The 20,634-nt window shown below is 43.2% G+C and overlaps 1 protein-coding gene across 5 annotated transcripts in view; it reads right to left on the minus strand.

Annotated features, from left to right (window-relative positions):
* The window catches only part of LOC120723519 (beta-1,3-galactosyltransferase 1-like), a 208,572-nt gene that overhangs the window by 117,243 nt on the left and 70,695 nt on the right, over window positions 1-20,634 (minus strand). For all 5 annotated transcript variants that reach the window (XM_040015006.1, XM_040015004.1, XM_040015002.1 and 2 more), the window contains exon 2: window positions 1,478-1,533. The gene's annotated coding sequence lies outside the window, so the exon portion shown is untranslated. The remainder of the gene's footprint in view (window positions 1-1,477; window positions 1,534-20,634) is intronic.

Here is a 20,634-nt window from a genome sequence, read left to right on the forward strand (position 1 = left end):
CAAAGTGAGAAACTGAAAAAAGAAGAAGGTTTGAGTTGGCTGATTTATTTGGCATAGACCTGGTTTTTAAGCATAGTCCACAAATTTTCAACAAGGCTGAGTTTGGGGATTTGGGAAGGTCACTCCAGAAGCTTAATGTTGGCATGTTTTATTCATTCTGAAACTAGTTTTGTTGTGTGCTTTAGAATCACTGCCCTGTTGGTTCATGCAACTGTCTAACTTTTGATTTGAGGTGCAGTTGAAGAATTTGGAGGTAGTCTTCCGTCTTCAGTGTTCATCCACTTTGTGCAATGTATCAGTACCACAGGTAGCAAAAAAGCCCCAATGCATGATGTTACTACCACCATGTTTGACAGTGGTACAGTAGTTTTAGGTTTAAAAGCCTCACTTTCAGTGGTGGTTCCTGTTCTATTCCTGAAGATCCACACCAATTTCCTCTCATCTGAGGAAGACAATTTGGCTCTTCTTCCAGACCTTCGCAAAGTGGTTACACATCACATCCAAAAAATTGTCCTTACATGCAGTTGTTTGAACTGATTATCTGCAGGGTTTTTTTTGAAATGGTTCCAAGAGACCTTCGCTGAGTTGCTTGGGATTTCACATTGTACTGAGTATTTGTCAATCCAATAAGTGTTGTCAAACAAATGTTTTGGTTTTTTTTTATTTGACAGAGAGAAGCTACCAGATGTAGTCAGTTATAATTAAGTTAAGAAGCCTTGGCCAAATTGGTCAAGTTAAAGGACATTGTAGAAGGGTGTAGCATATATCTGAGCTGTTTGAAGTCTTTTTACCCTGCATGTGTTAGAGAAAATCCTAAATAAATTCAAACTTGTGCACCAAATTCTTTTTTTTAATTCATTAAAGATGTATGCTATTTGACCATTGAAAAAGAACAGTTCAAAGAAATCAAAGAAAAAGCCCAAAATCACTGTGTAATTCATGCACTTGATGAGTAGAAATTAATGTAAACTTCTACCTACAAATAGTAACAAAATATATTTGCACTTGTTTTGTAACATTTTGACATTTTGTACTTTTATCCATATATGCATCACTATAATATGCAGTGCATTAATATTTCTGGCCCCACAGTACAGGGAGACAAGAATGTCTTGAGAAAGAAATTGATATACTGGGAGGCACCACACACCGTGTTTTCTCTTCAATTATTAATTTAGTCATTCTCTTTGAAGACAAAGAGAACACAAGAGACTTAAATGCATGCAGGGGTGATAAAGCCTCTGCTTCATCAAACAGCAAGATTGGCCCGGTGAACCTCAGAAGCAACAATAGGTTTTATTCAAGACTTCAATTCTCAACTCCCTTTGGCTTTCTTCCAGCAAAAAGCTCTGAAATACACCACCACTGTGTCTGCCTATTATGAAAACCCTTTTAAAACCAGAAACAGGCTACACCCATGAGTGAGCAGCAATTTGACAAACGGACAGGAAGCTGAGGTCAGTGTAACACACCGTACCTGCCACAGCTGGCTCTCATCCAGTGTAATTTGGGCCCCGTCTCTTCATAACATCCCTGTAAAAATGAAAACACAAAAAAGAGAGAGAAAGAGGCAGGTCAGACGATGTAATGAGACTTGAAGAAATAAAGTATACAGGAGAGGACAATGGCAGATTAGATCGCATGGAGTATGAGTGGCTTTCAGACTTAAGTCTTAACATTTTAAATAATGTGTTTTATTGAGGCTGAAACATCACCGGGAATCTCTAAAAAGAATCTCTTTAACTTGAATAAATGAATTTTCATTTACTTAAAAGCTGAACCCATTCTGTCAGAAAATAAAACAAAGAATCAGCTTGCACTTCTCTAAACTGTGCACACACAAACGCTTTCCTTCATGTAAAGTCTCAGCTGAACTCAAATAGATCTTGACGTGAGTTTTAAGTGTAATCAGCCAATGCTTGATCAGTATGCTGCAGCCACCGCCACTATCTCCCCTAACTGTGGCAACAAACAGGAGGAGAAGGTGGAGGGATTTATCGGCATATGCTCTTTCATGAGAACTTATCATTCAAGACCCACTCACGCCCGGAAAAGGTCAAATGAAATTCTCTCGTATCAAATTAAGGTTTTCAATTGATTAATAAGCCTCAGTGGCAGATGCTGAGCCTGCACATGGCAAATTTCGCAACACTTTCATGTTTTCTTTTACCCGGTGTGCAGCACCAAGTAATACAAGCCTAATTTGAAAATTATGTGAAAAGGAAATATTTCAGTCACAGGACATCAATATGACCTGCTTGGATGTCCTCCTGTTGTGTCTGAAATCACTCCTTCACCACATTCATCACTCCCATTTTAGTAGGCAGGTACTACATGGTGAAAATAAACCATGTATGTTATATACTCATGACTCAGTGCAGGACTGACAGCTGTAAAATGCGTTGATGGCAATATTCTACCCAGCATGTGCTTTTGGGACTTAACAAGCTAATGGATGACATCACAGTTTCTATGTCCACCTTTTATCGTGTCAATATTTACATCCATAGAATTGTCAACATTTCCCAATGAAGCAGCCCAGGAACATAAGGTGATGTCCTCAAATGTATTTATTTGTTGTTATTAAAACAGCATGCCAAAGTCAAACTTCAAATCAAATTAAAATCCCTTCAGGTTCAGTTTTAGTTAATTATCAACTCATGATTTCAGCTTTCTGGTGGTCTCTGAGATATTTCTATCTTTTACTACAGAACTACACAGCTAGTAACTCTAAAATGAAAATAATAAATCTCTAACAACAGTATTTACCTTTAAGAGAGAGAGTACATACATGGATTTTGTTATTTGCCCTGATATTGTATTCATTACATACATTCATTTTCCATCAGTCCATCAGACTGCTGAACACTTCATAGACACCTCACCTTCACTTACCAGAACTTCAACACTATGCACTCCATACTGTATATAAATGCCACCTATTTTTGCACATTTCCAACTGCCAACCTCTGTATATTTTATTTTATTGTTTATTCCATTTAATTTTTAAAAAAGATAGATAGATAGATAGATAGATAGATAGATAGATAGATAGATACACACACACACACACACACGTACATATTTAGTATACACATTCAGTAATGTGCATACACTCTTATATTGTACATATATTATTCATATAATTCTCAGATTTACCCATTCTTATATTTTGCTTGTTCTTATGTTATTGTATTTTTGCACACCTCTGTTGCTCGTGGAGCTTGCACACAAGAATTTCACTTGCATGTACCTGTCACGGTCCTGGGTCTTATGACCCAGTGTTTTGAGTTTCAGTTCATTTGTTACCATGCCTAGGTGATTCTAGTTCTTATTAATTCCCCCTCGTGTTTCCAACCTATGTTAAGTCTCCCCTGCTCTTCATGTGTTTCATGTCTGTGTCTTACGTTGTCAAGTTCTGGTTGTCATGTCTGCGTCTCATTATGTTTCCTGTTTTATTGTGAAGAGGTCTGGTGTTTCTGGGTTCATCGTGTTCAGTTTACTCTTCCACTGTGACGTCGTTATGTTCACGTGTCAGCTGTTTCTCCATGTGTTGCCACTTTCCTCATTATCCTCCTGTGTCTATTTAGTCCGGGTGCTTTCAGTCATTCGTTGTCAGGTCGTCTGCTCATCCATGTCTCATCTCCAGGTATCTCTGTCAGTTCACTATGGTTAAGGTTTTTCATGTTTTGTTATTAGTTCACCCAGTTTAGGTTATTGTTTAGTTTTCACCGATGCCCTATTATTTTGTACCCTCGTTGCTAGCCTCAATAAACGGCTTGTTTTGTTAATCCACACCACGTTTTGGTCTGCGTTTGAGTCCTCCTCTGCAACACATACGGTCTGCCCCAGCCAGACCGTGACAGTACCAGTATACCTGCACATGTGATGCGACAATAAAAGTGATTTGATTTGATTTTGATTTCATGTCACCTAAAATGTAAACCTGTTTCTCCATCACCTGTTCAGCTCTGATGATTCAGTAAGGACATCTCCTGGTTTCATCTTCATGTTTCCCTCTCACCACATATCCAAACCGATACCATGACCAGCAGCTTTACAGCTGTGGCTCCAGCAAACATCAGCTGATACTAGAAAGTATTAATTAATAATATTAATATTAAATAAATTCTAACAACAGCTTATCAAGCTTAAACGTGCTACTGTTGTTTAGCGCAACATCCGCTGGTTTCCTCTTTCTGGTGCAAAATGGGCGATAAACAAACGAGACAAAAGCCGATCAGCCGATCATTGATCAGTTTCACGACTGAAGTAGCAACAGGAGAGGGAGAGAATGAGAGAAGAAGAGGCAGCTGACAGCGTGAAGACGCAGAATAACTCCAGCTTTGTATCTTTTTCCATTCTAGCTGAAGTCTGGGACAAACTGTGCTCCTTTTCGGCTCAATACGAAACGCGTAATATTTTCTCTGAATACGGGACGATTAGGCTTTCTACGGGACAGTTGGCAACTCTACTAACTAACCTTATGAATAAAGTTCACTATCAGTAACATCATAGCACCCACCCAGCTGTATAGAAATTCTGTCATGCTAGCTAGTACGCAGTACGAGTTATTGTAACTGATTGTAAAAAGTCAGCACAACGAAAATAAACTACACCTAAACTTGGTTTATATCTGACCCAGATAGACTGCAGGTCATAACTTCTTACCTGAAGTTCAGGTCACCTGATAAGCGGCCGCCTCGGATCTCTCCTTCTCCTGCCTCCCCTTTCCCTCATCCAACTGCTGGCCTCTGTGGAAGCTCCGGCATAGCCACCACCAAACAACTGAGTTATCTGGCCAATCCACCACCTTTCATTGTTTATACCGTTACAAAAGAAACCAAACAAACAAAAAAAAAAAACATCGGCCCATAAAAACGAAAAATCACCATCGGCCGATAGCCATATGCCCGATGGCCAGTCCAGCTACGGTTGTGCCATCAGTTAACCCTTCAGTTAACCCTGGGGTGCCCAGGGTTGCCGACCCCTGCACTAGAGAGCACGACGGAGTTACTGTCACACTGCTGTCAAGGTTATAGGAGAGAGGAAGCGCCACGTCAAAGTCAGGATGGAGGCCTGTCACCACCACTGCTAACAGGCAGGAAGCAGTAGAAGTAATTGGGAAGAACTTCCTGCCCTCAAACCTGAGTGGGTTGTCTCAGCCGTCGCGTTGAGTCAGTCACCCGATAGGAGCTTAGATACACCGAGCTGTCAGTTCAGCTCTGAAGTAATCACATACCTCCATTAACAAGCCACTTATGCACCAAAAACCATCTCTCACAGTGTGAACAAATACGCACGTAACATGCTTGCAGTAGTTCCAGTGGGTCAGCTGATTAGCAGTCACCTTGTACCTTTCAATAACAATAATGCACTTATTATCGCCTTTTATATATGCTCTACTGGTGGAGCTGTGCCTTACTATGGAAGCTATTTCACACTTCTTTCTAATACATTTGCCTCATTGTGAAATCATTCTTCTGCTTTCCATTAACATAATTTTTCTGATGCCTGGGAAGAAAAAAAAAACGGGCCATTTGCAATGCATTACCACCCCCCGTCACTGTGCTAATCAGCATAATATGAATTATTGCTATCATTACAGTGGGTGGCTGAGAAATAACAGTGGGTCTTAATTATTCAACAACGAGGAATAATAAAGGGAAAGCAAATGCACCTTTAGTTTGTGCTGCCAACAACCATTTCAGTTTGTATCTCTCTCCCCCTTTGGGAGAACAACTCAGCTGTGGTTTTCTGTTGTAGGAATCATTTCTAAGGTCATGTGACTGATGAGAATGCCCCGACCCTACCTGAATATACTCTGCGTGTTGTTTGTGTTGAGCAAAGAAATTGTCAGAATAAGGGCCCAATGAAAATGTCCTCTGAAATAAGATTTTCGTGTTAGATTTTTTGTTGTGTAATCATGATTGTTTCTGTGGCCAATAAAACACCATCTTCTGCTTCCCTATTAACCAGCTGACCAATCATACCCTTTTCTCCACTCTGTAGAGTCCACTGTGGACTTTACTTCATCATCATGGAATACAGCTGGCCATAGTGCTTGTTCAGCTCTGAAGAGCTGCTGTAAGTTAAGAGCTACTCTAACTAGAACTGTTGCTATGCTAAGTTAACAGAGACTGCAAAGCAGAACAAGAACCACCAGCTGGAGTCAGTGACAGTCTAGTTGAGGGTTCCTGGCATAACTGACATTACTTCCAAGGATAGAGGAAGAATGAGTTGAAATGTCTATAAGCAACAGTTGTATTTAAAGAAAAAAGCTTTGGTATATTGCAGTAAGAAAGATGAAATATATGGTTACGTAGTTCCAAGCCGACTGTTGTCTGAGGCAGTAGTGTTAAATAAATGTATAAGGAGAGTGAAGAAAAAATATGCAGTGCATCATGGGGAGCCTTAGCCTATAGCAGGACAACGAAAGTTTGATTTATACTTGTGTTGAAAATCTATGTTGTAACCTACGACGTAAGCAGAGACCCCTCCAGTGGTGCAGGTCATGTTACATGGATGGGTTAAAAGGAGTTTTCTGGTGACGTCAAAAAAAGATCCCACTGAAGGCATAAGAAATAGTTCTGGGTCACCCAATTCACCTCTAACTACAACCTTTGTCAAAAAGGAAAACTTCAATCCTAATCTTAAAAGTGGAGCGTCAGTGTCTGTCTCCAAACTAGGACATGACCTCCCATTCTACTTTTAGAAATTCTAGGAACCAAAAGTTAGCTATCGGGATAGATGATACTCAAGGGTCTTTAAGAGATTTAAGAGAAACATTCACTAACAAACCACCAATATTTAAGTTTTAACCAAGTTGCAACTTGGGCTGAAAAATGAAGACAATGGGAAGACAAAGTTACACTAACTAAAACCTAACTTCAGGCTGGCTCCAAAACCCATGAAAGGGCATCAAAGTCAGCTAAATGCCCAGCCAAATAGCATTAAAAAGTGTGTTATGTTCCCTATTCACGGGATTGTGCAGCTTGACAACCATGCCTGCTGTCATTCACTAAAACTGTTATCCAAATGTAGTCACTTCTAACTCGTAAATCAATTAATAAAAAAAGAAATGGCTGTGGTCAAAATAGTGACTACATCTGTTTTTCATAGGCTGTGGTTTCTAAGTACTATACTGATCATGCCAGACTACTAGACTGTTTCCACTTGTGCTACAATTCATGTATTCTTTAACTTTCTCTGTCATTTAGAATTAGCTCTTTGCACATTTTTAGGGTAAAATATGTCAAGCAAATATGCATGTGAAAATATGCACTATGGTGAAGTCAACAGTAATTAGCCTCAAAAGTGACAAGGACATATATGAAAAGCAGTGCCTAGCACTGTTGAATGCCCAACTGTTTAAAAACCAAGGAAGAAAGAAACAACAGAGGAATTAATGCCAATTAAAACCTGCTGTATTCAGCACCACATTTCCTGTTAGCTTTAATAAGCCCTGGGTCACTGCTTTTGATTGTTTTCCAATGATCTAAGCTCAGATTATTCCTCTAAGGGTGTTTCAATTGGTCTTTCCATCTCTCATCCCCGCTCTGGAAGACATGTAATATATATTTTAAACATAAATTATATCTGGATATCATAAGTTGAGGTTGCCAAAGTCAAACTCATTATGGTCGACTTTTCTTGAGATAAAAGCTTTAGCTGAATCCACAAATCCGCCAGTACTTCAGGGTTTCTCTGACCTTTCAGAATGAACTGCCAATCAAATTTCAGTTTGTCTTAATGGAGACATGGTGATTACAGCAGACATGATTCACAGCTATAAACTGCTGCCCTTCAAAAGGAAATTAAGTAACAAAAAGAGTGAAATGGCTTCAGTGAGATGATTCCCACAAAATACAGAAAAACAGAGTAATGTTTTCATTAGGGAATCAGTTTCTCTCTGCTAATGATCTAATGGCCAGTAGACACATCTGTAATCACTATCATTTGTCTTCTCATCCTATTGACAATCCTAATTAATAATTGGTGCTGCTAGCCATGAAACAGGTGCTTATAATACAGAGTGCCTGTGTATGGTCTGACAAGTTGAAAGCATTAAGATCCTAAAAAAACACAGAGAGTAAAATTATGCAAACGGTCCACTGAATGACATCATAATCTGGTCAGTTATCATGAAAAAACCCCTTAACTCAAGGGATGAACCAATATCATGTCTACACATAAGAGACAACTTAGCAAAGAACCAACTTGAAATTGTATCTTCATGCACATTGTTACTAGCAGCATTATTTGGGCATCCATTTCTTAGTTAAATCTATAAAAACACAATTGTTCAAGCACAAATGGACTTTAATGGAAGGACTTATATTTGATATTTTTTGTCACAGAGGTTCTGTTCAACCCTTACTGCTTACTACTGTTACCTGTGCCAAGAGACAGGAAATTCAAGGTACACTTTAGTCCTCTGCTCAATGAATTCATTCTGAAATTGAAAGTCTGACACATATCCAGATCATATATAGTTTTGTGTCAAACTAAAGCTCTATCCTTCACATAAGCACCTGTCAGCTAGAGCAGGGCGATATGACCAAAAATATTTATCACGATATACATTTGAAAATTTGCGATAACGATATAATTGACGATATAATTGTCACGGGAGTGGAACGGACTCAGGCGCAGACTGAGGTAGCACAGTTCAACGACACTTTATTAATCACACTGGTGCACTATATACACGTGAAGGGGGGGGGGACACCAGGGTCCCGGGGATCAATAGGCTGGGGAGACACACTTCTTCGCACTCGCTCTGCTCCTCGTCCAAACAGTCTCCACACAAGCAGCTCACTCTCCTACTCACGGGGTCCAGGGGTCACAAAAGGGCTGATCCAGGTAAACCTGTTTACACAGACGAGGGTAAGTCGAAGGCAAACACGGGAACAGTAGAATCGCAAGGAAGCCAGGCAATACTAACGAGAGTTACTCAATATTCCAGCGACGAATAGCTCAGAGCCCCAGCCTTAAGAGCCAGAGAACTGCAATTCGCTCGAGATCAGCTGCAGGTGCGTGGGCCAAGGGCAGGAGCCCAGTCAGAGCTCCGCCCAGGCAGACAGGTAGGAGAGAGAGAGCGATAGAAAAACAACAAACACTTGTGGCCACACTAGGCTGGCCGGGGAGGCACAGGGACCATGACAGTACCCCCCCCCCTCAACGGGAGCCACCCGGCGACCCACCAGGCTTACCCGGGTGCAGGCGGCGGAAGTCCTGGAGCAGACCCCTACCCACGATAGCCGACTGGGGCACCCAGGAACGTTCCTCTAGCCCGTAGCCCTCCCAGTCAACCAGGTACTGAAAACCCCGACCCCGGCGGCGGGAGTCCAAGATGCGCGAGACGGCGTAAACCAGCTGGCCACCCACGAGCCGGGGGGGCGGCGGGGGTCTGGAAGGAGGGCACAACGGGCTGGAGACCACTGGCTTGACCTGAGAGACATGGAATACATCATGAATACGCATGCGTGGCAGAGCCAAGCGGACGGATGCAGGGTTGATCACAGCACTGATTTCAAACGGGCCGATGAAGTTGGGGGTGAGTTTCTTAGATTCGGCACGTAAGGGCACGAAGCGAGTGGAGAGCCATACCTTCTGCCCCACCACATACTCAGGGGCGGCCGTCCGGTGGCGATCCGCGAGTGCCTTATTCCGTTCCTTCGTCCGGAGTAAAGCCGCCCGAGTGGCCCGCCAGGCCCTGTGACACCTGCGGAGGTGATGTTGGACAGACGGAACAGTATGCTCACCTTCAACCATGGGAAACAGAGGTGGTTGGTATCCCAGAGACGCCTCGAAGGGTGACACGCCGGTAGCAGAGGATGTGTGACTGTTGTGAGCATACTCTATCCATGGCAGGTGTTCGCTCCAGATGGCCTGGTTATGAGAGGCGACACAGCGGAGGGCGGCCTCCAACTCTTGGTTGATGCGCTCCGTTTGGCCGTTGCTTTGCGGGTGGAAGCCAGAGGAGAGGCTCACCTTGGCTCCTATGGCAGAGCAGAACTCCCTCCACACCCGCGACGTGAACTGAGGGCCCTGGTCCGAGACAACGTCCTCAGGGATGCCATGGAGCCGAAAAACGTGTGTGGTGAGGAGTCGGGCAGTCTCCAAGGCTGTGGGGAGCTTAGGAAGCGCAATGAAATGGGCAGCTTTGGAGAAACGGTCAACGATGGTCAATATTGTAGTGTTACCTGCAGATGGTGGCAGACCAGTGACGAAATCCAGAGAGATGTGGGACCAGGGTCGGCTGGGTGTGGAGAGTGGCTGCAGACGTCCAGACGGATGTTGATTGGAGTGCTTATTTTGAGCACAAGTGGTGCAGGCAGTTACGTACTCCCGTGAGTCTTTAATGGGGGCGGGCCACCAGAAATACCTGCGCAGGAAGGCAGTGGTGCGGTTAACTCCTGGATGGCATGAAAAACGGGCCATGTGAGCCCACTGGAGCACCCGGGACCGGACAGCCGCCGGAACAAAGAGTCGATCAGGGGGGCCCGTGCCAGGATCAGGGTCGGTTTCTTGTGCCTCCCGGATGAGCTCTTCGATCTCCCACGTAACTGCTCCAATAACACAGGAAGTAGGCAGAACAGATCCAGGGTCGGACTCCTCTCCGACTGGGGCGTATTGCCGGGAAAGAGCGTCTGGTTTAACGTTACGGGAGCCTGGCCTGTAAGTGATGGTGAAATTAAACCGGGTGAAAAACAAAGCCCACCTGGCCTGCCGTGAGTTGAGCCGTTTCGCCGAGCGGATGTATTCGAGGTTTTTATGATCGGTCCATACAATGAACGGCTGTGCAGCCCCCTCCAGCCAGTGCCTCCACTGCTCCAGAGCCAACTTTACGGCCAGAAGTTCGCGGTCTCTGATGTCATAATTCCTCTCGGCTGGGGAAAGACGACGAGAGAAAAAGGCACAGGGGTGGAGCTTACCCTCGAACTGTTGGGAGAGCACGGCCCCTACTCCAGACTCCGATGCATCCACCTCCACAACGAACTGCAGGGAGAGGTCAGGCTGGCGAAGGATCGGGGCGGTGGCGAACTGTTCCTTGAGGTGAGAGAAGGCTTCCTGAGCCAGCCGGTCCCAGTGGAATGGCACCTTGGGTGACGTTAACCTAGAGAGAGGCAGAGCAACTTTACTAAAATCCCTGATGAAACGTCTGTAGAAGTTAGCAAACCCCAGAAAGCGCTGAAGCTGCCGGCGATCGGGTGGTTTGGGCCAGTCCAACACTGCCTGAACTTTTGCCGGGTCAGGTTTCAAATCCCCTCTGGTGATGACGTAGCCCAGAAATGCCACTGAATCCATGTGGAAGTCACATTTCTCTCCTTTAACAAAGAGCCTATTTTCCAGCAGGCGCTGCAGGATCTGCCTTACATGGACCTCATGTTCCGCTTTAGATTTGGAGAAGATGAGAATGTCATCTAAGTAGACAAAAGCACATCGGTTAATAAAGTCTCTGAGAACATCATTAACAAGAGCCTGGAACACGGCCGGGGCGTTGGTCAGGCCGAACGGCATCACAAGGTACTCGAAATGGCCCAGGTGAGTATTGAAGGCCGTTTTCCACTCATCCCCTTCACGGATTCTCACCAGATGGTAGGCGTTGCGCAAGTCCAACTTACTGAAGATCGTGGCACCCTGAAGTAACTCAAAAGCAGAAGAAAGAAGGGGCAGAGGATACTTGTTACGAACGGTGATTTTGTTAAGCCCGCGATAGTCGATACAGGGGCGAAGGGTCTTGTCTTTCTTAGCAACAAAGAAAAACCCCGCTCCCACTGGGGAGGACGACGGCCGAATGATGCCCGCAGCGAGAGAGTCTGCAATGTAATTCTCCATAGACTCCCTCTCTGGCTGAGAAATGCTGTACAAACGACCAGATGGAAGCGGAGCCCCAGGCAGGAGATCAATCGCACAGTCATACGGTCTATGAGGGGGAAGTGAACGTGCCCCATCTTTACTAAACACTTCAGCCAAATCATGATAAACACGCGGGACCGAGGTCAAATCCGGAGGCTCGACCGGCTGGTCAGACCCTTGAGATGTGGTTGGAGCAGGTGCAGCTTGGAGACCACATCTCAAGGGTCTGACCAGCCGGTCGAGCCTCCGGATTTGACCTCGGTCCCGCGTGTTTATGTAGCAGTCAATGCTCCACCCGGTTACTCTCTCTTTCTTCCAATCGATGTGCGGATTGTGTTGGAGCAGCCAATACAAGGGGGGTGCGCGGTGCTTGAAACACGAAAAGCTCGATGCGCTCTGAGTGGTTTCATTTCATTCATGAGGCAGAGCCCAGCCGCCGCAGCAGTGGAGCCCTTATCAAAAACACTCCGAAACAGAGACAAAAAATCATCATAAGTAATTTCGGGACTAGCGCTCAGCACAGCTTGTGCCCAGGTCAGCGCACGATCTCGTAGCAACTGAACAAAATATGAGATCTTACTCCCGTCATTAGAGAAGGCATGAGGCCGCTGGCGAAACTGGAGTGAGCACTGCATAAGAAAACCCGCACACTTCCCTACATCCCCTGAAAACAGCTCAGGTGTGGGGAGATGAAACTCACACACAGCCGGGACTAGAACCGGTGAGGCAGCACTTACTGCGGAGCTTGATGATGCCTGGGTGGGTTCGCTGGTAGGCGAGGGTTCCGGCAATGGAGTGCGCTGAGCAGCTACTAGTGTTAAGGCAGCGACGTTCTCGCTGAGGTGAACAAGCATTTGCTCGTGGCGTTGTAAGATCGCTTCCAGTGTGACCGGGGCGGAGGGAGACGGGGAGGAAGCTGAATCTGCTGAGTCCATGGTGGCTGGAATATTCTGTCACGGGAGTGGAACGGACTCAGGCGCAGACTGAGGTATCACAGTTCAACGACACTTTATTAATCACACTGGTGCACTATATACACGTGAAGGGGGGGGACACCAGAGTCCCGGGGATCAATAGGCTGGGGAGACACACTTCTTCGCACTCGCTCTGCTCCTCGTCCAAACAGTCTCCACACAAGCAGCTCACTCTCCTACTCACGGGGTCCAGGGGTCACAAAAGGGCTGATCCAGGTAAACCTGTTTACACAGACGAGGGTAAGTCGAAGGCAAACACGGGAACAGTAGAATCGCAAGGAAGCCAGGCAATACTAACGAGAGTTACTCAATATTCCAATGACGAATAGCTCAGAGCCCCAGCCTTAAGAGCCAGAGAACTGCAATTCGCTCGAGATCAGCTGCAGGTGCGTGGGCCAAGGGCAGGAGCCCAATCAGAGCTCCGCCCAGGCAGACAGGTAGGAGAGAGAGAGCGATAGAAAAACAACAAACACTTGTGGCCACACTGGGCTGGCCGAGGAGGCACAGGGACCATGACAATAATTAACACTAGACAAAATGCTTTACAACTCCACAACTTTATTAGTGCAAAAAACCCCATCAATGTATTTTCACTTAAACAAGCAGCTGTTTTTTATGTGCATTAAAGTTATATAAAAATGTAACAGTGCAAATTCCTTGCTGACAGTTTAACCAAAAGGCATTTCCAGTGGAAATTGGCCGACATATCCTCAGCATAACCATGTATAATATCCACAAAACTTAAAAAGAGGTTATACACACACAATACGGTAATATTATGTTGAAGCACAGTACGTATCACTCCGCGAGGCTCCTGCCTACGATAGCCGTAATGCTCCGACAATCCATCAAGTTCGTAGCTTAGCAAAGTCGTACTAAAACATTTGACAGATTTTCGAGCGCCGTGTACCACAGAAAATCGTTTCGAGGTCAGTAAACACAACCAGAATTCATACATACGGGACTATAAGGGGCACTGTTGATTTTCAGAAAAATCAAAGGATTGATTTTAAGTGTGCCGTATTTTCCAAACAACACGGTAATAACGACAGCCCGCTAGCATGCTCTACCAAAAATAGTGCTTTGTTGTGTATCTGACAGACGAAAGCTAAATCAGTTCCACACCACTGAAGTTGCAGCATTTTTACAAACCAATTCTGGTTCATCGCCATGTGCGGATGAACATAGGCACTGCACATGCGCGTTTTAACTATATTCTATTGCGATATTTCATTTTCCTATCGTGGCCCAAAATTACACCGGTATTACCGTGAACGGTATGATATTGCCCAGCCCTACTGTCAGCTTTACATAAATGTCTCCTTTCTTACCTATGATCATATCAGACTTCTGAGAGTGACTAGACGGCATGTGGACTGAATCGCTGTAAGTATTCTTAGTCCCGGCCAAACAACCGAAACTACAGGCGTAAAAGACTTTAAAATAGGTGTCATGACAACCAGACAGGTCTGCACACAAAAGAAAAAAAATAAACAAAACACAAGAGAAGTAGAAAAACTAAAATCTCACAGAAGATAACAAAGGTGTTTCTGGGGACACATTAATATGACGGACCAGCTGCAGAAGTATTCCACGGCAACAAGCTTACAGTAAAAGAAGAGGGTTCGTCAGTGTTGTGAGAGAGAAATAGGTGCAAAGTTAGATGTGTGCTTATCACTTCAACAGCTGTTCCGTTAGGTAACTGTCTCTCTTTTGTGATTCATTTTTAGCTTTCGCAGCATTTTTTTCTGCTTCCTTTGTGTTATTCAGCTTTTGCTTTCGCAGGGTTTTTCTAATTTCTGGTATTTACTTAAGTTGCACTCATTTTACCCCTCAAGGCCACCATACAACAGTGTCATTAAGGTATTAACATCCATAATTATGCAACTGTTTGCTGTGTATAATTTCATGGTTACATGGTTACAGATTCCACGCACTTGCATTTGTAGTTTAAGTAATTTGAGAAAGAGACAAAACCCAATAAAGAAAGGCACGCGCATTTTGTTATTAATAATAATTATATATATATATATATATATATATATGTATTAATTTTGTAGTCTTGTAGTGTCATATGGTAAATGGTAAATGGACTGCTTCTTATATAGCGCTTTTCTATTTTCCCGGAGTACTCAAAGCGCTCTATACAACATGCCGCATTCACACGCATTCACACTCCGATGAACGCATCGGAGTATATGACACCACAAGACTACAAAATTAATACACAATCTTAAAAAATTATTTAACCTATTCACAGCTCTTTAATGTTTGAGCATTATATTTAAAAATATTTTATGATGTATTACACAACAGATCAATGATTACTGTAATGTTGTTTCTGCAGTTATGCTTCAACACATAATCAAAACCTTTGCCACAGTGAATACTGAAAAATTGAAATATCTCTCAGATAAATACCACACGTCAGGACACAGTTGTGACTGGACCTGATAAGAGTTCTGTTGGGTTTCGCAAAGGCAAATCGTGTGGAGAGAGTGAGGAGTGGACCCAAATGCAGGCAAACGGAGACCAGAATGGATAATAACAGAAGGCGAGCCTTTATTTTGGCTGGTACACAACTACAAACAGGCAGAACAGGAAAAACTAACCAAAACCTATACTGGGAAAAACTAAGCATGAAATAGCACGGACCTAAAACTAGAAACTAGACAAGTAGGCAGACTGACGAAGAGTAAGGGACAACACGCACTATAAATACTAGGGGTGCAACGATACTCGTATCAATATTGGGGTGGCTGTAGCTCAGGCGGTAGAGCAGGTCATCTCCTGATTGGAAGGTTGGTGGTTCGATTCCTGGCTTCCCCTAGTCTGCATGCCAAATATCCTTGGGCAAGATATTAACCCCAAATTGCTCTCCGATGCATCCATCGGAGTATGTGTGTGTGTGAATGCACTTAGAAAGCGCTTAGAACAATGTGCTTGTGTGAATGGGTGAATGCACAAGTTGTGTAAAGCGCTTTAAGTGCTCAGAATAGTAGAAAAGCGCTATTTATTTTATCAACTTTTCTTCTGACGATGCTGTCTGTGTTGAGAGCTCAGTGGATCTGCATTCGACTACTCCGCCTAGGCTGCACTGTCGAGTGCAGATCCACTGAGCGCAGCGCAAGCTAGCAAGACAGAAGCTAAGCTCATTGCAACATGGCAAATTGAACCTCCCCCACCCTCATTCAGATCTGACCTTTGGAACTATTTTGGTCTTCATGTGAAGTATGACCCTGAAGGTAAGCGCATCATGGACAAAAGTAAAACAGTATGTCGGATGTGCTACGCAATGCTCAATTACATGGTGGGAACTACTGCGTTAGCACAGTTTGCTCGTTAACGTGTTGACGCCGTCCAGCCCCATGCACGGGCGTTCCGCGGTAGCTCGTTAACAGAGATTTGCCGTGTTATGGCGTTAACGTCATTTCAGATTAACGCTGACAGCACTAGTGGGAACACAATGAATATGACTGCACATTTACGCCGATATCACCCTAGTGCAAAGACAAGTGGAAGCAGACAAAAACAACAAGCACGCATGCTACAAACTTTACCCGAGTCATTTAGACAGCCGTTAGCACATGATTCTCCTTATGGGGACCTGATATGTTTAATATGCTGCTGAGAGTATACCCCAGAAGAAGCGTGTAGTATAGCTTTTATTTTGGAAGGAGCCATTTCTCTGTAATAAACTCTCTTTTCCAAAGATGAGTGATTTCTCAATCAGATAGATTTATTATTTTATCCCTTTGTTGTTTCAGCAACATAAAATTTAAAAACTGTACGTTTGAGTTAAAATATATATTTATAATTTTAATAAATGAAAAATTAAAAAAGCATGAACATTTTTTTGTATCGAAAAAATATCGAACCGTGACACCAAAGTATCAAACCGAACCGAACCATGAATTTTGTGTATCGTTGCACCCCTAATAAATACATACCAGGTAATGAGGGGGAAACGCACAACAGGAGGGAGACAAGTCTGGGAAAACTCTGACATAACGAGACACAGGAAGTAAAGCAGATTATACTGACAAAGGACCAAGACTATCAAAGTAAAACAGGAAACACTCAGGCTGAACTCAAGACACATAAGCTAAACACAATGACTTTTCCCAAGAACACAGAGGAGGCACAGAAATAGAACAGAAACCCCAAACCCAGGAACTATAAATATAACACAAACAGAAAACCACAACTCACAGAAAAAAACTTAAACCAAAAACACAACACACTAGGTCGCAGACGCAGGACCATGACAAGTTCATTCAGGCAATCAAACTGGCGACAGAGTTCCTGATGAATTTGATAACAAGTGTCTGTTAGAATCCACCTTCATTATGACTGTGGCTGTTACTTTAAGAGCTTCATACGATGAATGATTAGAAATGCTTGTGACTTTCAGTTTTAATGGAAATGACATGGATCTAATTGGAAATGGCCTAGATCTTAATTACTCTAATTATGCTCTTGGAGCAGACAACACATAGTATACTTGTTTTAATCCCAGTATTTTTAATATAACTATATGCTTAATTGGTTGACCTTTTTAAAGCTCATGGCATTATCAAAGCTGTAATTAAGAGTCCCATTAGAATCTGAGATCCCGTCAATTAAGTCCTTGAACACAAAGATTTAGGTCTCTCTAGAAACCCTCAGCAGCCATCAAATGTCAGCTAATGACAGTCAAAAGCAAACTTTCAAAACAAAGTTTGAGAAACGGTCCGAGCAAAATAAATGAAAAATGTGAAGTTATGGAACAGAGTTACACAACAGAGAACACAGATGAAGACATGCTCAACATCCATCTACAGTATTCATAAAACACTTTGTGCTCACATCTTATAGATGGTTTTACCAGTGGATGTTAGAGATGGCCCTCTTTAGTCTGCCTATTTTTCAAAACTGTTGATGCATAGGAAATCAAGACAATTTCACATTTGTCAGCCTGACTCTATTCCTCCTCCTCCTCCCTCTGCCTTCAGTGTTGCAGTGCAGACAAGCTGCACTTGGGAGACAGAAATGGGTCATTTCGCCCCAGATCGCCTTTGTAACCTCTCAGTTCATAATGACCATGTTTAATGAGTGAGGCACTCTCCAAGGCATTCTTGAACATGGAAAATGGAAGTATGCCAGCTTCCCTGTTACAACGCTACATTAGTTGCCTTTCAGCAGGAACCACAAGTTAGCAAGTTACCCCAATCCCACTGTGCAATGGGTTGAGTGTTCTTCTGGTTTTATTGAGGGGCCAGCCTGTCAGTTTGAAGCCTGGGTACTGCTGCGAGATGCACAAGTTTTATCTAAACACCATTAGTGGAGCACACTGCATCTGACACATGACTGTGCAGACAAAGTATGAATCCCACATCAAACTAATCAGTATAAATTATAATAATTCTAGTATTGTGCAATTAGCTGCTCCCTCAAGTTTCAGCAAACCCCTAAAAATCAATTAATAAATAAATTACACAAACTAATGAAAGGAAAAGTAAAGAGATGGCACACCTTCAATTCAGATTAATTGCTGTACACACGTACACTCAGCAGCAGCTGCAAGTATTGCTGTCAGTAATGGGGACATATCATGCTTAATCCCAGATTCATTTTTATTCTTGAACTCTACTACAGCCTTCTAGTTCACCTTGAAATGAGCCATATTAGCTCCATTGCCTCTCCCTTAAAGCCAAATATCTTCTGACTGGCTGCTTTACAAACACAAGGTTGATGAGGGGCAGCCAGTCAGAAGGTTTACCAGGACAGCAGGTGGATTGGGCTTTTGTGCTTACAGCCAATACTCTGTATCTGGGATGACCATGTCAGGGATATGCCCTCTTTTTCAGAACCAACAACAGAGAAAAAAAAGAAAAAGGGCTCAGAGGGATTACTTGCAGATACACTGGCCTGAAACCTTAACCACATTTAATGTGAATGTCCACAATTTAAGAGTGTATATGTGACAAAAGGAAAGCCATAAACATCTCCTTCAAATGCAAACTTCAAAGCTACCTTTGTCTAGACTGCTATTTTATCTGTTCGTCTTTTCATATATGTATATATTTATGTGTGTGTGTGTGTATATATATATATATATTAGGGGTGCAACGATATTCGTATCGATATTGAACCGTTCGATACAGTGCTTTCGGTTCGGTACGCATATGTATCGAACAATACAACATTTGTAATTTATTTTATCAATTTTCCTTCTGACGATGCTGTCTGTGTTGAGCGCTCAGTGAATCTGTGTTCGACTACTCCGCCTAGGCTGCACTGTCGAGCGCAGATCCACTGAGCGCTCAACACAGACAGCATAGTCAGAAGGAAGAGCGCAGGGCAAGCTAGCGAGACAGAAGTTAAGCTCTACTTGCAACAGGCAAATTGAACCTCATTCAGATCTGGCGTTTGGAATTATTTTGGTTTTCATGTGACGTATGACCCTGAAGGTAAGCGAGTCATGGACTAAATTAAAACAGTATGTTGGATGTGCCATGCAATGCTCAATTACATTGGTGTGAACTAGTGTGTTAGCGCAGTTAGCTCGTTAACGTGTTTGCCGTCTAGCCCCATGCACGGAGCGATCGGCGGTAGCTCGTTAACGGAGATTTGCCGTGTTGTGGCGTTAAGGTCATTTCAACGAGATTAACCTGAAAGCACTAGTGGGAACACAACGAATATGACTGCACATTTACGCCGACATCATCCTAGTGCAAAGACAAAAACAACAAGCATGCTACTAACTTTAGCCGAGTCATTTAGACAGCTGTTAGCACATGATTCTCCTTATGCTGCTGAGAATATAGCCCAGAAGAAGCGGATAGTATAGCTTTTATTTTGGAAAGAGCCATTTCTCTGTAATAAACTCTCTTTTCCAAAGATGAGTGATTCCTCAATCAGATACAGGGCTTGCAATATCGCTAGCCCGACGTCCCGGAGCTAGCGATTTTTTCAGTCGGGCTACCAAAATCTATCTCTTCCCTGCCCGTCGGGCTATTGTAGGAAAAATATATGTCAATGCTTTTGCATTCTTTCAGAAATGTAGCTGGGTAATTATGTCATTGGCATCGGTGAGCCACTGTCAATATGTGACATATTGAAGTCGCGTTTGAATTTGCGCTTGTTTTTTTGCTTTCACTTTGCAATCGTGCGAACTGTGTATAGAGAGCGACAGCACTGATCTGTGAGTGATGATAATTTGTGCACCAATTCCTCTGACATCGTCTTATTAATCGTTAGCTTACTATGCAAACATGACAAGTGAAATCTCCCGCAGCAAGCTTAAACATGTGAGAGGTTGATCGCGCAGAGAATCGCTGAGCTTATGTGAGTGAGCGTGTAAAAGCATTTCAGTTCTGCTGAGCCAAATAAGACAGGTCAGGGTGAAGAAGTGACAGCCAAAGAAAAGCTTACCACAAAACGGAGAAGTTATGACAAATCAGACTATAAGGCAAAAAGAAAGTGCAGCTTTATGGTTTCATGGACAAAATAATTTCTGTGGCTGCAATATGACGATCTAAATAACCAGGGCTGCACATAAGTGGTCCGCAGGTGCGCATTCGCTGTCAAAATAAAAAACACGCACAAGGGTTAGGGTTAAATTTAAAAACTGTACTTTTGAGTTAAAATATATATTTATAATTTTAATAAATGACAAATTAAAAATGCATGAACATTTTTTTGTATCGAAAAAATATCGAACCGTGACACCAAAGTATCGAACCGAACCGTGAATTTTGTGTATCGTTGCACCCCTAATATATATATATATATATATATATATATATATATA

Source organism: Simochromis diagramma, unplaced genomic scaffold (assembly GCF_900408965.1).
Source record: "Simochromis diagramma unplaced genomic scaffold, fSimDia1.1 OVJJ01000680.1, whole genome shotgun sequence".
Lineage (NCBI taxonomy): Eukaryota > Metazoa > Chordata > Actinopteri > Cichliformes > Cichlidae > Simochromis > Simochromis diagramma.